This window comes from Magallana gigas, chromosome 2 (genome assembly GCF_963853765.1).
Source record: "Magallana gigas chromosome 2, xbMagGiga1.1, whole genome shotgun sequence".
Lineage (NCBI taxonomy): Eukaryota > Metazoa > Mollusca > Bivalvia > Ostreida > Ostreidae > Magallana > Magallana gigas.
In genome coordinates this window covers 24,419,041-24,436,277 of record NC_088854.1, presented here as the reverse complement: position 1 = coordinate 24,436,277, position 17,237 = coordinate 24,419,041, and the positions used below count along the sequence as shown (strand labels likewise).

The 17,237-nt window shown below is 36.0% G+C and overlaps 1 long non-coding RNA gene and 17 other non-coding genes across 18 annotated transcripts; all 18 read right to left on the bottom strand.

The window, feature by feature from the left end:
• Positions 1-1,544: 1,544 nt before the first annotated feature.
• LOC136272865 (uncharacterized) lies at positions 1,545-3,499 on the bottom strand. Its single transcript, XR_010710909.1, has 3 exons — positions 3,310-3,499; positions 2,127-3,149; positions 1,545-1,643 (listed from the first exon to the last, which is right to left on the bottom strand). It is a non-coding gene; the product is annotated as an uncharacterized lncRNA (long non-coding RNA).
• Trnav-uac (transfer RNA valine (anticodon UAC)) lies at positions 1,800-1,872 on the bottom strand. The gene has a single exon. It is a non-coding gene; the product is annotated as a tRNA-Val (tRNA).
• A 123-nt stretch (positions 3,500-3,622) lies between the features above and the next one.
• Trnav-aac (transfer RNA valine (anticodon AAC)) lies at positions 3,623-3,695 on the bottom strand. The gene has a single exon. It is a non-coding gene; the product is annotated as a tRNA-Val (tRNA).
• A 494-nt stretch (positions 3,696-4,189) lies between these two features.
• Positions 4,190-4,262, bottom strand: Trnav-cac (transfer RNA valine (anticodon CAC)). Its single transcript has one exon. It is a non-coding gene; the product is annotated as a tRNA-Val (tRNA).
• Positions 4,263-4,871: 609 nt separating this feature from the next.
• Trnav-uac (transfer RNA valine (anticodon UAC)) lies at positions 4,872-4,944 on the bottom strand. The gene has a single exon. It is a non-coding gene; the product is annotated as a tRNA-Val (tRNA).
• Positions 4,945-5,334: 390 nt separating this feature from the next.
• Positions 5,335-5,407, bottom strand: Trnav-aac (transfer RNA valine (anticodon AAC)). Its single transcript has one exon. It is a non-coding gene; the product is annotated as a tRNA-Val (tRNA).
• A 2,398-nt stretch (positions 5,408-7,805) lies between these two features.
• On the bottom strand, positions 7,806-7,878 carry Trnav-cac (transfer RNA valine (anticodon CAC)). The gene has a single exon. It is a non-coding gene; the product is annotated as a tRNA-Val (tRNA).
• A 608-nt stretch (positions 7,879-8,486) lies between these two features.
• On the bottom strand, positions 8,487-8,559 carry Trnav-uac (transfer RNA valine (anticodon UAC)). Its single transcript has one exon. It is a non-coding gene; the product is annotated as a tRNA-Val (tRNA).
• A 390-nt stretch (positions 8,560-8,949) lies between these two features.
• On the bottom strand, positions 8,950-9,022 carry Trnav-aac (transfer RNA valine (anticodon AAC)). The gene has a single exon. It is a non-coding gene; the product is annotated as a tRNA-Val (tRNA).
• Positions 9,023-9,516: 494 nt separating this feature from the next.
• On the bottom strand, positions 9,517-9,588 carry Trnav-cac (transfer RNA valine (anticodon CAC)). Its single transcript has one exon. It is a non-coding gene; the product is annotated as a tRNA-Val (tRNA).
• Positions 9,589-10,197: 609 nt separating this feature from the next.
• On the bottom strand, positions 10,198-10,270 carry Trnav-uac (transfer RNA valine (anticodon UAC)). Its single transcript has one exon. It is a non-coding gene; the product is annotated as a tRNA-Val (tRNA).
• Positions 10,271-10,660: 390 nt separating this feature from the next.
• On the bottom strand, positions 10,661-10,733 carry Trnav-aac (transfer RNA valine (anticodon AAC)). The gene has a single exon. It is a non-coding gene; the product is annotated as a tRNA-Val (tRNA).
• A 494-nt stretch (positions 10,734-11,227) lies between these two features.
• On the bottom strand, positions 11,228-11,299 carry Trnav-cac (transfer RNA valine (anticodon CAC)). The gene has a single exon. It is a non-coding gene; the product is annotated as a tRNA-Val (tRNA).
• A 609-nt stretch (positions 11,300-11,908) lies between these two features.
• On the bottom strand, positions 11,909-11,981 carry Trnav-uac (transfer RNA valine (anticodon UAC)). Its single transcript has one exon. It is a non-coding gene; the product is annotated as a tRNA-Val (tRNA).
• Positions 11,982-14,439: 2,458 nt separating this feature from the next.
• Positions 14,440-14,512, bottom strand: Trnav-aac (transfer RNA valine (anticodon AAC)). Its single transcript has one exon. It is a non-coding gene; the product is annotated as a tRNA-Val (tRNA).
• Positions 14,513-15,006: 494 nt separating this feature from the next.
• Trnav-cac (transfer RNA valine (anticodon CAC)) lies at positions 15,007-15,078 on the bottom strand. Its single transcript has one exon. It is a non-coding gene; the product is annotated as a tRNA-Val (tRNA).
• A 609-nt stretch (positions 15,079-15,687) lies between these two features.
• Positions 15,688-15,760, bottom strand: Trnav-uac (transfer RNA valine (anticodon UAC)). Its single transcript has one exon. It is a non-coding gene; the product is annotated as a tRNA-Val (tRNA).
• A 390-nt stretch (positions 15,761-16,150) lies between these two features.
• On the bottom strand, positions 16,151-16,223 carry Trnav-aac (transfer RNA valine (anticodon AAC)). Its single transcript has one exon. It is a non-coding gene; the product is annotated as a tRNA-Val (tRNA).
• Between the last annotated feature and the right edge of the window lie 1,014 nt (positions 16,224-17,237).

The following is a 17,237-nucleotide window of genomic DNA, read 5'->3' as shown; positions in this document are numbered from 1 at the left end:
TTCTACATTATTCAATCACAAACTTCACAGCAAAAGAGTAACTTGATGACAAACTAACAATCCATTATAATAACACTGTTATGGCATCATATACAGACGATCATTCATATACAGACGATCATGTTTATACTGACAATTTCGCCAATGGATATTTACAGGACACGCAGTAAGTTACACTTTCACTCGCCAAAACTACATCTACACATGCAAAAATTGACACCTTCAGATAACCTTTAAAACACTTAAATACCCTTCCCTGCATGCTGTCATAGATGGTTAATCACACCTGTACATGCAAAGAATGTAGGCCAATAATTTGATAAAAGTTACAATCCTCTTTACAAAGTTGAATTGAGAACTAAAAAAAAAAAATACAAACTGTTATGCCATCCCATACTATGATTGACCTTCACACATTCAAAGACATAAAAGAAAAAGAAAACCTTCGTACACTGTCATTGGCTGTAAAAGCTTTACACATTTACAATCAAATCTTCACTGATAATCACACCTTCTCCTATTGACATTAACTCATACTTTAACACACTGGCAATCTCCTTACACAGTGACCATTTTTCCATCTTAAACTAACAATCAGATATTAACATACTAACAATTGCATCCTCATACACTGACAATCGCACCATCTCACACTGACAATCACATCATCCTATTGACAATCACATCTTAACACATAGGCGTCGGAACCGGGGGGGCTTTTTTTGTAAAGTTATACCTAACCATTAGAAACATACCATGATAGAGGGTTCAGCCCCCCCCCCCCCACTTTTTCTCGCAGGAAAGATTATTGTTCCTAAATTTACCTTGAAAGATTGAGAAGTTGGATTTAGAAGCATACTAGTCCCCCCCCCCCCCCCCCCCCCCCGGATTAGGAATTTCATGATTTTGGAAAGAAAAAAAATTGGGTAAATTTTTATTCTTTTGGAAATATAGGTATACTCCCCCCCCCCCCCCGGATTAGGATTTCCATGATTTTGGAAATTACCTTTTTCTCAATATTTCTGAGGATTAGTCTAGCCCCCCCACTTTCAATTTGGTTCCGACGCCAGTGTAACACAATAACACCTTTACACACTGACAATCACATCCTAACACAATAACACCTTCACACACTGACAATCACATTTTCACACACTTATCATAACATCCTCACACACTGACAATCACATATCCACACAATAACACCCTCATTAACTGACAATCACATCTTCACACAATACCAGTCACATCTTTACACACTGCCAATAACATCTTCACTCACTGACAATCTTATCTTCATCAAACACTGACAATCATACACTACGAAATTTAAAAAAAAAAAAAATTATGATAAAAATTTATTCAATAAGTAGTGATGAAATTTGATACATATTACTTGATCAATGAAATTGTATGAGATAGTACATATGTTGAATAGAAAGAAAGTCCCAGTTTCGACATTATCATGAAATGATTTGAGCTAGACAGTCTTGATTACCAGGAATTATCTTTGTAAATTGGACTAAAAAAACGACCTTTGCTTTTTCAGACAAATGCTTTCTGAGAGGCTCACACCCCAAAGCCTCGTTTACAATGAATACCGTTGTTTTCGTATCGTTTGAATGGTCAGCTGGATGTCAAATCTAAAGATAAGAACGACAGAAATTCGGTGAAGACTTGGAAACGGACCCTCACCGAAATATGCGTATCATTGATAGAACATAACATGGCAATACCTGGTTTAAAAAATGACATAAACTGACACCTAACGATTCAAACATGTATTGCATGGCAAAATTAGGTTTCAGCGAGGCTCGAACTCGCGACCTTCTGCGTGTAAAGCATACGTGATAACCACTACACCATGAAACCGTACGGTATTCTAAGGAAATCAAATGTATTGGCATTGATGTTTAATTTCTTTCTTCTATTTCCGTCAAAAGTACCGGAGTATATTTTTGGAGGTATTGAAGGTCAAAGACGGGAAATGGTTGATTGCATTGAACATTTCTAAATTTTGCCACGGACGCTACCCAATTTTTAAAGAAATGAAATTACATGTATGATGAAAATGCTTTCGTTCCGATTTATTCAATAAGCAGTGATAAAAGTTTTATACATCTTACTTGATCAATGAAATGCCCCCCTTATCCAAGCATCTCCGATGTGCAGGATAAGGGTCATTCTATAAGGAAGCCTGACGGCTTCGAGAGTTGACATTGAATTTCTATTCTTAGTTTATCCCGACAGAGCCTACTTCACAGCCGAGTGATTTTCTAAAGAAAATTCACCTGGCTATTGTCTTGTTCCATATAAAAGCCCCTGTGCCTTTCGAACGGTTCTCTTTTTACAGCTTAACAGAAAATTTGACATTTATTGAGAGATAAATAGGGTTGGGAAATTATTATAGACATATTTTTATATAATATAATTATATATATATATATATAATATTCATTAAATAGGGATGGGAAGGTCAACTCTCGAAGCCGTCAGGCTTCCTTATAGAATGACCCTTATCCTGCACATCGAAGATGCTTGGATAAGGGGGGCATTCTATTTCGTATGCCTTCTGGCATTCTCAAGTTGACATTGAATTCTTTAAAGCCTCTCAATAAATGTTAAAAATTCATATACTGTAATACATAAGTAAAATTGTAATCTTTTAAATCATTCATAATTCCACGGCTAATACCATTAGGATATCACTCTGAACTTAAGTATTTTTATGAAAAAAGAGAGAAAAACGGAATCAATATTTTTTGTATAACATATACAATTGTTATTTCATCATATTCATTGTCATCAAATACTTCCTTTCACAAAAATTACACTTATAAAGTTCATCACAATAAAAAATCAAATCATTATTAGTCCATCATTGACCACATCGCAGTCACAGTCCCTCAATGCTAGGCATCCTTCCGAGATAGTACAGCTGAAGAAAACTGATTTTGATCCTGAATATTTCTGTTGTAAAATCGGTGGAAAGTAGAAGCCGAAGACCAGTTTGCTGTTGATAGTATGTCTTTCATTGCATAATGTCATCAGTGTGTAAAGAACGACCCTTCGAAGTCGAAGGTTCCTCGTCCGACATTATGTTAAAAAAAAAATTTCTTCCAGATAAAAAAGTCTAATGCAGTATAAATCTGGAAAAAAATGAATGTATGGGGTGAGTAAATTTACTTTTAATGCAAGTAGTACTTGAATTTTAACAACCCGCGTCGGGTACAAATCATGAAAACTTAACTTCACACCACGTGCGTGGCATGAAATAATAATGGTCATTCGAGTCGAACGACCACTTACCAGCTCTGTCGCCTAAGAATAAAAAGAGAACGCGTTCGAAAGGCACAGGGGCTTTTATATGGAACAAGACAATAGCCAGGTGAATTTTCTTTAGAAAATCACTCGGCTGTGAAGTAGGCTCTGTCGTGATAAACTAAGAATAGAAATTCAATGTCAACTTGAGAATGCCAGAAGGCATACGAAATAGAATGGTTTGAGATGGTACATACATGTATGTCGAATAGAAAGAAAATCCCAGTTTTGACATCATCATTTCTAAAGAGGATACCGGGAATTAAGTAGCATGAAAGCTTCGTGTTTAGAATAAAAGAGTAGGTTCCAGCGAGGCTCGAACTCGCGACCTTCTGCGTGTTAAGCAGACGTGATAACCACTACACCATGGAACCTCCTTATTGTAACTTATCTTCTATACCGCATCAATTTTAAAATAAAAGTCATATAGATTTTCCTTACGTTTTTAGGTAGCGTGTCTCATGTAACATTCACGAAATGTGGCTATGAAAGAGAAAATATGAATGAATAGACCATTCGATTCTTGAGAGAAGAGGATAGTGTATTCTCATGTTAAAATTTCTCCCATATGTGATTCACTTGTGAAATTCAAAATATAGGACCACGCCGTTAGGGAGACATTAGATTTTACAGAAAATGTAGTTTTGGTCATCTAATACAATCTGATGAATTCTGGAGAAACGTTGATTAGCTGTATCAATATGAAAACTGAACTGCATGTTGTTGATGGTGGTGTATCTACAACAGGACTGTACAAATGCCTGCAAAAATTGCTGTAAAGATGCGTGAAGACAAATGTTTAACCATATAAGAAACAAATTGGCAATTGTTCATGAAAGTTTTAATCCATACAGGACCTTAAATCAAAAGGTTCCAGCGAGGTTCGAACTCGCGACCTTCTGCGTGTGAAGCAGACGTGATAACCACTACACCATGGAACCGATATTTTTCTTAGCTACTGGATACAGTACTGACATTCGCCCTCGATTTATTTTCGCTCTTTTCGCCTTCGTTGTGAGCGGGCGAATTTAAAATGGGCGAATTTCAATGTCTCAAATTATCTCTCTTTAAACACAACCCTGTATGGGCGACTATTGATTGAAGACGGGGCGAAGCCGTTTGCAAGTTCAGAAGGACAAAATTTACACGGGGCGGAAATAAACCTGTATACAGTATCAAACGTTTTATACATTATGAGATATTTCAAGTTCATCAAGCATTCCTAGCATCGGTCTTAACGACCGAAATGATTTGAGATACACAGTTTTTGATCGCCTTCCTAAATTGGACTCAAAAACACGACCTTTGCCTTTTTAGCTTTATGCGTTCTGAGAGGCTCACGCCCCAAAGCCTCGTTCACGATATATACCGTTGTGAATGGTCAGCTTGCCGTCAAATCTATAGAACGACAGAAATTCGATCAAGATGTGGAAACGGACTCACAACGAAATAAACGTATCCTTTGATTGAACATAACATGGCAATACCTAGTTTAAAAAATGACATAAACTGACACCTAACGATTCAAACATGTATTGCATGGAAAAATTAGGTTTCAGCGAGGCTCGAACTCGCGACCTTCTGCGTGTAAAGCAGACGTGATAACCACTACACCATGAAACCGTACGGTATTCTAAGGAAATCAAATGTATTGGCATTGATGTTTAGTTTATTTCTTCTATTTCCGTCAAAAGTACCGGAGTACATTTTAAGAGGCGTTGAAGGTCAAAGACAGGAAATGGTTGATTGCATCGATCATTTCTAAATTTTGACAAGGACACAACCCAAGTTTTAAAGAAATGAAAATACATGCATGATAAAAATGCTTTCGTTCCGATTCATTCAATAAGTAGTGATAAAGTTTGATACATCTTACTTGATCAACGAAATGGTGTGAGATAGTACATACATGTATGTCAAATAGAAAGAAAATCCCAGTTTTGACATCATCATTTCTAAAGAGGATACCAGGAATTAAGTAGCATGAAAGCTTCGTGTTTAGAATAAAAGAGTAGGTTCCAGCGAGGCTCGAACTCGCGACCTTCTGCGTGTTAAGCAGACGTGATAACCACTGCACCATGGAACCTCCTTATTAAGGTCTTCCGTTGGAAACGGAAGACCTTATTGTTATTGCTTTGTTTCTTTTTCCCTATTCTTCTTCTTCTTATTATTTTTTTTCTTCCTATTTTTGTGCACGCGATTTCTCAGAAACGGCTCGGCTGATCTCAATGAAAGTTTCAGATACGATAGATATTGGTCTGAACCTGATTAAATTTTTTTTGTGTTGATGTCGTCACATCCGTTTTTGAGATATTGAGATTTTTCTAATTTTTATATGGGTATTTTGTCTTCTGTCGTTCTCCTAAAGTATAAGAGATATTAAGCTCAAATTTCTACGGTTGGTAAAGGAAAGATTGAAGTTTTGCATGGTTGTTGTTTTGTAAGTTTAGCACTTCTGGCGCCAAAGCTCGCTAGGGCTCGAAAATTGACATTAAAAAAACGTCGTAAATTTTTGTGCTTTTCTCTCTTTATCTTTTTTCTGGAAAATATTTTAATAAAACATGTAATGTAAAAAAGGCTCATATTTACAAGACCTTTCGGCTGATATCAGGGAAAAGGGGCTGGCCCCTAAAATTAGGGACCTAGAAGGCTCTAAAGTCTTTTACCCATAGCTCTTCACCAAGGGATATTTTGTAATAGATTATAGCAGCAAATATGTTTATCTCACAGTTATGTATTCAAGCAATGTAATGATTTTATGATGTGTTACGTAATTAAGGGTTTTTAGGGGCCAAAAGTCCAAAATTTCGATCACCCATATCTCAAAAAGGAAAAATATTTTGTAATGCAGTACATAAGAAAAGTTGTTCAAAATGATGTACTTTACAACATGCAACAGTCAAAATTTTGTTAAACGGCCCCTAAAAGGAGAAAAGGGACCGGCCCCTAAAACCTTCTTTCTCATATATCTCCAAAACGGTAACGAAATTCTAAACACTTGTTGAACAAAATTTGTGTAGAATTAAATGACCTTTTATTTGAAATCAAGAAAAAGGGGCGGGCCCCTCAAATTAGGGGACCAAAGGGCTCTAAAGTCTTTAATCTGTAGCCCTTTACTGAGATATATTTTGTGATAGATTATAGAGGCAAATGTGTTTATCTTATAATTCTGTATTCAAGCAATGTAATGATTTTATCATGTGTTACCTAATTAAGGGTTTTTAGGGGCCAAAAGACAAAAATTTTGATCACCCTTATCTCAGAAAGGAAAAATATTTTGTAATGCAGTATAAAAGAAAAGTTGTTCAAAATGATGTTCTCAACAAATTGCAACAGTCAAAATTTCGTTGAACGGCCCCTAAAAGGAGATAAGGGACCGGCCCCTAAAACCTTCTTTCTCATCTATCTCCAAAACGGTAACGAATTACTAAACAAAATTTGTTTAGAATTTAATGACATTTCATTCCATATCAAGAAAAAGGGGCTGACCCCTAATAAAAGGGGACCAAAGGGCTCTAAAGTCTTTAATCTGTAGCCCTTTACTGAGAAATTTTTTGTGAAATATTATAGAAGCAAATGTGTTTATCTTATAGTTATATATTCAAGCAATATAATGATTTTATCATGTGTTACGTAATTAAGGGTTTTTAGGGGCCAAAAATTTTCTTAACACTTGCTGACAAAATGTGTTCAGAATTAAATGTCCTTTCATTTGAATCCAAGAAAAAAGGACTTGCCCCTTAAATAAGGGGAGGAAAGAGCTCTAAAATCTTTTATCTATAGCCCTATAATGAGAGCCATTTTGTGAAAGGTTATTAAAGCCAGATTAGGTTAAAAAAGCAAGAGAACTTATACAAAAACAATACAATAAAGCATTAGTACTCTACACCTTTTCCATAACATGTTTGCTGTCGAAAATCAAAGTCGATGATGTCATATTTCATTCTAAAAATCGAACGGAAGACCTCCTCGTTGCTCGCAACGAGATCGTGTCTAGTTGTTACTTATCTTCTATACCGCATCAATTAAATAAAAGTCATATAGATTTTTCTTGCCTTTTTAGGTAGCGCGTCTCGTGTTACATTCACAAAATGTGGCTATGGAAGAGGAAATATTAAAGAATAGACCATTTGATTCTTGAGAGAAGAGGATAGTGTATTCTCATGTTGAAAATTCCTCCCATATGTGATTCACTTGTGAAATTCAAAATATAGGACCACGTCGTTAGGGAGCCATTAGATTTTACACAAAATGTAGTTTTGGTCATCTGTTACAGTTTGATGAATTCTGGAGAATCGTTGATTTAATTGTATCAATATGAAAACTGAACTGCATGTTGTTGATGGTGGTGTATCTACAACAGGACTGTACAAATGCCTGCAAAAATTGCTGTAAAGATGCGTGAAGACAAATGTTTAACCATATAAGAAACAAATTGTCAATTGTTCATGAAAGTTTTAATCCATACAGGACCTTAAATCAAAAGGTTCCAGCGAGGTTCGAACTCGCGACCTTCTGCGTGTGAAGCAGACGTGATAACCACTACACCATGGAACCGATATTTTTCTTCGCTACTGGATACAGTACTGACATTCGCCCTCGATTTATTTTCGCTCTTTTCGCCTTCGTTGTGAGCGGGCGAATTTAAAATGGGCGAATTTCAGTGTCTCAAATTATCTCTCTTTAAACACACCCTGTATGGGCGATTATTAATTGAAGACGGGGCGAAGCCGTTTGCAAGTCTAGAAGGACAAAATTTACACGGGGCGGAAATAAACCTGTATACAGTATCAAACGTTTTATACATTATGAGATATTTCAAGTTCATCAAGCATTCCTAGCATCGGTCTTAACGACCGAAATGATTTGAGATACACAGTTTTTGATCGCCTTCCTAAATTGGACTCAAAAACACGACCTTTGCCTTTTTAGCTTAATGCGTTCTGAGAGGCTCACGCTCCAAAGCTTCGTTCACGATATATACCGTTGTGAATGGTCAGCTTGCCGTCAAATCTATAGAACGACAGAAATTCGATCAAGATATGGAAACGGACTCACAACGAAATAAACGTATCATTTGATTAAACATAACATGGCAATACCTGGTTTAAAAAATGACATAAACTGACACCTAACGATTCAAACATGTATTGCATGGAAAAATTAGGTTTCAGCGAGGCTCGAACTCGCGACCTTCTGCGTGTAAAGCAGACGTGATAACCACTACACCATGAAACCGTACGGTATTCTAAGGAAATCAAATGTATTGGCATTGATGTTTAGTTTATTTCTTCTATTTCCGTCAAAAGTACCGGAGTACATTCTAAGAGGCGTTGAAGATCAAAGACAGGAAATGGTTGATTGCATCGATCATTTCTAAATTTTGACAAGGACACAACCCAAGTTTTAAAGAAATGAAAATACATGCATGATAAAAATGCTTTCGTTCCGATTCATTCAATAAGTAGTGATAAAGTTTGATACATCTTACTTGATCAATGAAATGGTGTGAGATAGTACATACATGTATGTCAAATAGAAAGAAAATCCCAGTTTTGACATCATCATTTCTAAAGAGGATACCAGGAATTAAGTAGCATGAAAGCTTCGTGTTTAGAATAAAAGAGTAGGTTCCAGCGAGGCTCGAACTCGCGACCTTCTGCGTGTTAAGCAGACGTGATAACCACTACACCATGGAACCTCCTTATTGTTACTTATCTTCTATACCGAATCAATTTTAAAATAAAAGTCATATAGATTTTCCTTACGTTTTTAGGTAGCGGGTCTCATGTAACATTCACAAAATGTGGCTATGAAAGAGAAAATATGAATGAATAGACCATTTGATTTTTGAAAGAAGAGGATAGTGTATTCTCATGTTAAAATTTCTCCCATATGTAATTCACTTGTGAAATTCAAAATATAGGACCACGCCGTTAGGGAGACATTAGATTTTACAGAAAATGTAGTTTTGGTCATCTAATACAATCTGATGAATTCTGGAGAAACGTTGATTAACTGTATCAATATGAAAACTGAACTGCATGTTGTTGATGGTGGTGTATCTACAACAGGACTGTACAAATGCCTGCAAAAATTGCTGTAAAGATGCATGAAGACAAATGTTTAACCATATAAGAAACAAATTGGCAATTGTTCATGAAAGTTTTAATCCATACAGGACCTTAAATCAAAAGGTTCCAGCGAGGTTCGAACTCGCGACCTTCTGCGTGTGAAGCAGACGTGATAACCACTAACCATGGAACCGATATTTTTCTTAGCTACTGGATATAGTACTGACATTCGCCCTCGATTTATTTTCGCTCTTTTCGCCTTCGTTGTGAGCGGGCGAATTTAAAATGGGCGAATTTCAGTGTCTCAAATTATCTCTCTTTAAACACAACCCTGTATGGGCGATTATTAATTGAAGACGGGGCGAAGTCGTTTGCAAGTTTAGAAGGACAAAATTTACACGGGGCGGAAATAAACCTGTATACAGTATCAAACGTTTTATACATTATGAGATATTTCAAGTTCATCAAGCATTCCTAGCATCGGTCTAAACGACCGAAATGATTTGAGATACACAGTTTTTGATCGCCTTCCTAAATTGGACTCAAAAATACGACCTTTGCCTTTTTAGCTTAATGCGTTATGAGAGGCTCACGCTCCAAAGCTTCGTTCACGATATATACCGTTGTGAATGGTCAGCTTGCCGTCAAATCTATAGAACGACAGAAATTCGATCAAGATGTGGAAACGGACTCACAACGAAATAAACGTATCATTTGATTAAACATAACATGGCAATACCTGGTTTAAAAAATGACATAAACTGACACCTAACGATTCAAACATGTATTGCATGAAAAAATTAGGTTTCAGCGAGGCTCGAACTCGCGACCTTCTGCGTGTAAAGCAGACGTGATAACCACTACACCATGAAACCGTACGGTATTCTAAGGAAATCAAATGTATTGGCATTGATGTTTAGTTTCTTTCTTCTATTTCCGTCAAAAGTACCGGAGTACATTTTAAGAGGCGTTGAAGGTCAAAGACAGGAAATGGTTGATTGCATCGAACATTTCTAAATTTTGACAAGGACACAACCCAAGTTTTAAAGAAATGAAAATACATGCATGATAAAAATGCTTTCGTTCCGATTCATTCAATAAGTAGTGATAAAGTTTGATACATCTTACTTGATCAATGAAATGGTGTGAGATAGTACATACATGTATGTCAAATAGAAAGAAAATCCCAGTTTTGACATCATCATTTCTAAAGAGGATACCAGGAATTAAGTAGCATGAAAGCTTCGTGTTTAGAATAAAAGAGTAGGTTCCAGCGAGGCTCGAACTCGCGACCTTCTGCGTGTTAAGCAGACGTGATAACCACTACACCATGGAACCTCCTTATTGTTACTTATCTTCTATACCGAATCAATTTTAAAATAAAAGTCATATAGATTTTCCTTACGTTTTTAGGTAGCGGGTCTCATGTAACATTCACAAAATGTGGCTATGAAAGAGAAAATATGAATGAATAGACCATTTGATTTTTGAAAGAAGAGGATAGTGTATTCTCATGTTAAAATTTCTCCCATATGTAATTCACTTGTGAAATTCAAAATATAGGACCACGCCGTTAGGGAGACATTAGATTTTACAGAAAATGTAGTTTTGGTCATCTAATACAATCTGATGAATTCTGGAGAAACGTTGATTAACTGTATCAATATGAAAACTGAACTGCATGTTGTTGATGGTGGTGTATCTACAACAGGACTGTACAAATGCCTGCAAAAATTGCTGTAAAGATGCATGAAGACAAATGTTTAACCATATAAGAAACAAATTGGCAATTGTTCATGAAAGTTTTAATCCATACAGGACCTTAAATCAAAAGGTTCCAGCGAGGTTCGAACTCGCGACCTTCTGCGTGTGAAGCAGACGTGATAACCACTAACCATGGAACCGATATTTTTCTTAGCTACTGGATATAGTACTGACATTCGCCCTCGATTTATTTTCGCTCTTTTCGCCTTCGTTGTGAGCGGGCGAATTTAAAATGGGCGAATTTCAGTGTCTCAAATTATCTCTCTTTAAACACAACCCTGTATGGGCGATTATTAATTGAAGACGGGGCGAAGTCGTTTGCAAGTTTAGAAGGACAAAATTTACACGGGGCGGAAATAAACCTGTATACAGTATCAAACGTTTTATACATTATGAGATATTTCAAGTTCATCAAGCATTCCTAGCATCGGTCTAAACGACCGAAATGATTTGAGATACACAGTTTTTGATCGCCTTCCTAAATTGGACTCAAAAACACGACCTTTGCCTTTTTAGCTTAATGCGTTATGAGAGGCTCACGCTCCAAAGCTTCGTTCACAATATATACCGTTGTGAATGGTCAGCTTGCCGTCAAATCTATAGAACGACAGAAATTCGATCAAGATGTGGAAACGGACTCACAACGAAATAAACGTATCATTTGATTAAACATAACATGGCAATACCTGGTTTAAAAAATGACATAAACTGACACCTAACGATTCAAACATGTATTGCATGAAAAAATTAGGTTTCAGCGAGGCTCGAACTCGCGACCTTCTGCGTGTAAAGCAGACGTGATAACCACTACACCATGAAACCGTACGGTATTCTAAGGAAATCAAATGTATTGGCATTGATGTTTAGTTTCTTTCTTCTATTTCCGTCAAAAGTACCGGAGTACATTTTAAGAGGCGTTGAAGGTCAAAGACAGGAAATGGTTGATTGCATCGAACATTTCTAAATTTTGACAAGGACACAACCCAAGTTTTAAAGAAATGAAAATACATGCATGATAAAAATGCTTTCGTTCCGATTCATTCAATAAGTAGTGATAAAGTTTGATACATCTTACTTGATCAATGAAATGGTGTGAGATAGTACATACATGTATGTCATATAGAAAGAAAATCCCAGTTTTGACATCATCATTTCTAAAGAGGATACCAGGCCCCGCCGCCACCAAACATAGTTGAGTACAAAACTCAGCCTCAACTCTGAGAAAATACTCAACTCCCTATTCTCAGCCTCAAATCACCGCCACCAAATATTTGAGTACGTACTCAAATAAAAATTTTGAGTACGTACTGAAAATATTTGAGATAGCTAGATACCTATCTCAAGTAAATACTCAAGCAATAAAAATGGCTTCCTTCTCGAATGGCGATCATTCGTGGATCCAGAGGGGAGATCCAATGACGTGGATGCCGGCAAAGACATTTCTGATGCGCTTGGCTCATTTTCAGTTTCTATTATTGATAAATTTATTTTTATTAGTTTAAGAATTAACTACCGTCGACTGCGTCCGTGTCGATGCCTTCCGACAAGCCGCAAACTTGTGGCCGCCCGTCTAGTGCCTGCATCAAAACATCCTCCGACGCTGTTAATGAAGGGGGAGCAGGACACCCACCTGTCTTAGGCCTTCGTATCATGTCAATTTTCTCTTTGCCTGTATCAATGCATTTTTAACAATAATATTTATTTCGTTATTTATTTTTTTTTTGAACTCTACACAATAACATCTTCTTTAAATAAACTTTAGCATTTAACTTTTTATTTGCATGTATGAAGAAATTAAACATTGTTGTTTTGTTTGTTTTTTGGGTTTTTTGTTTTGTTTTGTTAGTGTTGTAATTCCGTCAGTTTTACTAATACAAGATCACTTCACCGCTTATATTTTTTTTCACTTGTTTTATTATCCCAAAGCACTCAATTTTTCACTCTAAATATATTTTTATGAATGCATAATAAAATAGAATTAAATAGTTCTTACGGAAGATAATTTTAATAATAACAGAAACAGCAAACGGTGAATTTTTTAATCGGTTGTGGATTTGTTTTATTACAAATAAAAAATAAAATTCAAATATAGTAAAATAGAATTCGTGTCAACGGCGACAAAATTACAAGAAGCAGAATAAACTGAAACATGCAAAAACAACAGAAGAACAACTTTTAATCAATAAATTATATACCTCGCTGTTTGATGTTGTTGAACTTCTTTTTAACAGTTTCATTGTCCCTGTCGTTCTTGTAATTTCTAATTCAAAAAAGCCAATTTTGCTTAAACATTTTTAACGCCGAGATTAGTTATACCATTCACTGAGTTCCGTATATGGGCCACGGGCACTGGACGTTGTTGTAAATATATTGTATGTGCATGTATATTTTTTTATATACATGCACATACAATATATTTACATTAACTCTAGTGCCCGAGTTACGGGCACAGATTGACAAGGCAGTATATCATTAAAACGTTTTCCAAAGCATGCATATTTTCCTTACTAATTAAAGGTAAACAAAATAAACTAAGTTAATAGTTTCGAAAAGTCCGATTTCAGAAGGTCATGAGTCGAAATGACACGTCACCTTTGCTTAAATCAGGGGAGATTACTTAGAAACGGAAACAACAAGTACACGGAAGGGTAAGGTTGACGTTAGATATTGTTTTCCTTTATAATTGAGAAAACTACTGTTACTGGTATATCATACAGTAGAAGCTCTTACAAATTCAGAGTTTCGGCGATGGATCTCCAGGTCGACTCTTTCACCTGGCCATGCTTCCCTTTACTCCCCGAACCCTTCATTTTGCCGAATAGTGTTGCTTCGTATTTTAAGACTTCTTCATTTATAGAAGTATCTCCTCCTCTGGGGTCCAATTGGTGCCCCTTTTCTTATTGAAACTCGTTTCTTTTGACGTTTGAATTTCCACAAGCTCCATTATTTTAGTAATAATCAAAGCAGACGATAATATTCATTTAATACGTAACAATCACAATAAGCTGTATATTTTGTTTACATTTGCATTTCACAAAACCGCTTAAATCAATGAAAAAAAAAATCAGCTGAGTACGTACTCAGTAGAGTTGAGAACGTAAAGTTTGTACTCAACTGAGTACATACTCAACAACGTTGGTGGCGGTGATTTGAGAATTTTCTCAGTTGAGGACGTCCTCAGCACTTGAGTTGAGAATTGAGGCTGAGTACGGTAATTTTTTGGTGGCGGCGGGGCCAGGAATTAAGTAGCATGAAAGCTTCGTGTTTAGAATAAAAGAGTAGGTTCCAGCGAGGCTCGAACTCGCGACCTTCTGCGTGTTAAGCAGACGTGATAACCACTACACCATGGAACCTCCTTATTGTTACTTATCTTCTATACCGAATCAATTTTAAAATAAAAGTCATATAGATTTTCCTTACGTTTTTAGGTAGCGGGTCTCATGTAACATTCACAAAATGTGGCTATGAAAGAGAAAATATGAATGAATAGACCATTTGATTTTTGAAAGAAGAGGATAGTGTATTCTCATGTTAAAATTTCTCCCATATGTAATTCACTTGTGAAATTCAAAATATAGGACCACGCCGTTAGGGAGACATTAGATTTTACAGAAAATGTAGTTTTGGTCATCTAATACAATCTGATGAATTCTGGAGAAACGTTGATTAACTGTATCAATATGAAAACTGAACTGCATGTTGTTGATGGTGGTGTATCTACAACAGGACTGTACAAATGCCTGCAAAAATTGCTGTAAAGATGCATGAAGACAAATGTTTAACCATATAAGAAACAAATTGGCAATTGTTCATGAAAGTTTTAATCCATACAGGACCTTAAATCAAAAGGTTCCAGCGAGGTTCGAACTCGCGACCTTCTGCGTGTGAAGCAGACGTGATAACCACTAACCATGGAACCGATATTTTTCTTAGCTACTGGATATAGTACTGACATTCGCCCTCGATTTATTTTCGCTCTTTTCGCCTTCGTTGTGAGCGGGCGAATTTAAAATGGGCGAATTTCAGTGTCTCAAATTATCTCTCTTTAAACACAACCCTGTATGGGCGATTATTAATTGAAGACGGGGCGAAGTCGTTTGCAAGTTTAGAAGGACAAAATTTACACGGGGCGGAAATAAACCTGTATACAGTATCAAACGTTTTATACATTATGAGATATTTCAAGTTCATCAAGCATTCCTAGCATCGGTCTAAACGACCGAAATGATTTGAGATACACAGTTTTTGATCGCCTTCCTAAATTGGACTCAAAAACACGACCTTTGCCTTTTTAGCTTAATGCGTTATGAGAGGCTCACGCTCCAAAGCTTCGTTCACGATATATACCGTTGTGAATGGTCAGCTTGCCGTCAAATCTATAGAACGACAGAAATTCGATCAAGATGTGGAAACGGACTCACAACGAAATAAACGTATCATTTGATTAAACATAACATGGCAATACCTGGTTTAAAAAATGACATAAACTGACACCTAACGATTCAAACATGTATTGCATGAAAAAATTAGGTTTCAGCGAGGCTCGAACTCGCGACCTTCTGCGTGTAAAGCAGACGTGATAACCACTACACCATGAAACCGTACGGTATTCTAAGGAAATCAAATGTATTGGCATTGATGTTTAGTTTCTTTCTTCTATTTCCGTCAAAAGTACCGGAGTACATTTTAAGAGGCGTTGAAGGTCAAAGACAGGAAATGGTTGATTGCATCGAACATTTCTAAATTTTGACAAGGACACAACCCAAGTTTTAAAGAAATGAAAATACATGCATGATAAAAATGCTTTCGTTCCGATTCATTCAATAAGTAGTGATAAAGTTTGATACATCTTACTTGATCAATGAAATGGTGTGAGATAGTACATACATGTATGTCATATAGAAAGAAAATCCCAGTTTTGACATCATCATTTCTAAAGAGGATACCAGGAATTAAGTAGCATGAAAGCTTCGTGTTTAGAATAAAAGAGTAGGTTCCAGCGAGGCTCGAACTCGCGACCTTCTGCGTGTTAAGCAGACGTGATAACCACTACACCATGGAACCTCCTTATTGTTACTTATCTTCTATACCGCATCAATTTTAAAATAAAAGTCATATAGATTTTCCTTACGTTTTTAGGGAGCGTGTCTCATGTAACATTCACAAAATGTGGCTATGAAAGAGAAAATATGAATGAATAGACCATTTGATTTTTGAAAGAAGAGGATAGTGTATTCTCATGTTAAAATTTCTCCCATATGTGATTCACTTGTGAAATTCAAAATATATGACCACGCCGTTAGGGAGACATTAGATTTTACAGAAAATGTAGTTTTGGTCATCTAATACAATCTGATGAATTCTGGAGAAAGGTTGATTAACTGTATCAATATGAAAACTGAACTGCATGTTGTTGATGGTGGTGTATCTACAACAGGACTGTACAAATGCCTGCAAAAATTGCTGTAAAGATGCGTGAAGACAAATGTTTAACCATATAAGAAACAAATTGGCAATTGTTCATGAAAGTTTTAATCCATACAGGACCTTAAATCAAAAGGTTCCAGCGAGGTTCGAACTCGCGACCTTCTGCGTGTGAAGCAGACGTTTTTTTTTTTTTTTTTATCTTTTTTTGATCAATCATACAAATTACACATCAACAATCATCATAATGAGTATCACAGCATTATATATAGTTTGACAGTTTACAATAAAAATTCGTTAAAAAATGAACAATAATACTCCTTCTGTTTCTTTCAGCAGTGGATTGTTTTTCAAAAACTTTTTAAAGAATACTTTTCTGTTGTTGTTCACAATACACATATAATGATAATTGTAATAGATATAATGTCTTAGCAAATATTTGCAAAAACTTGTCAAATGCACAGTTTTGTTATTTTGCAACATAAGCTGTCTCCTTCTATAAATTGTGAATCTACATAAGGACATAAAAAAATTAACAAAAAAAGTGTTAACATTTTTCATAACATTGGGAAAAGCTGTGATGAATATCTCATCGATATCTAAGACATTGTATACACTATTTTCACAATCTTTCAATAATGACTCTAAATGGTA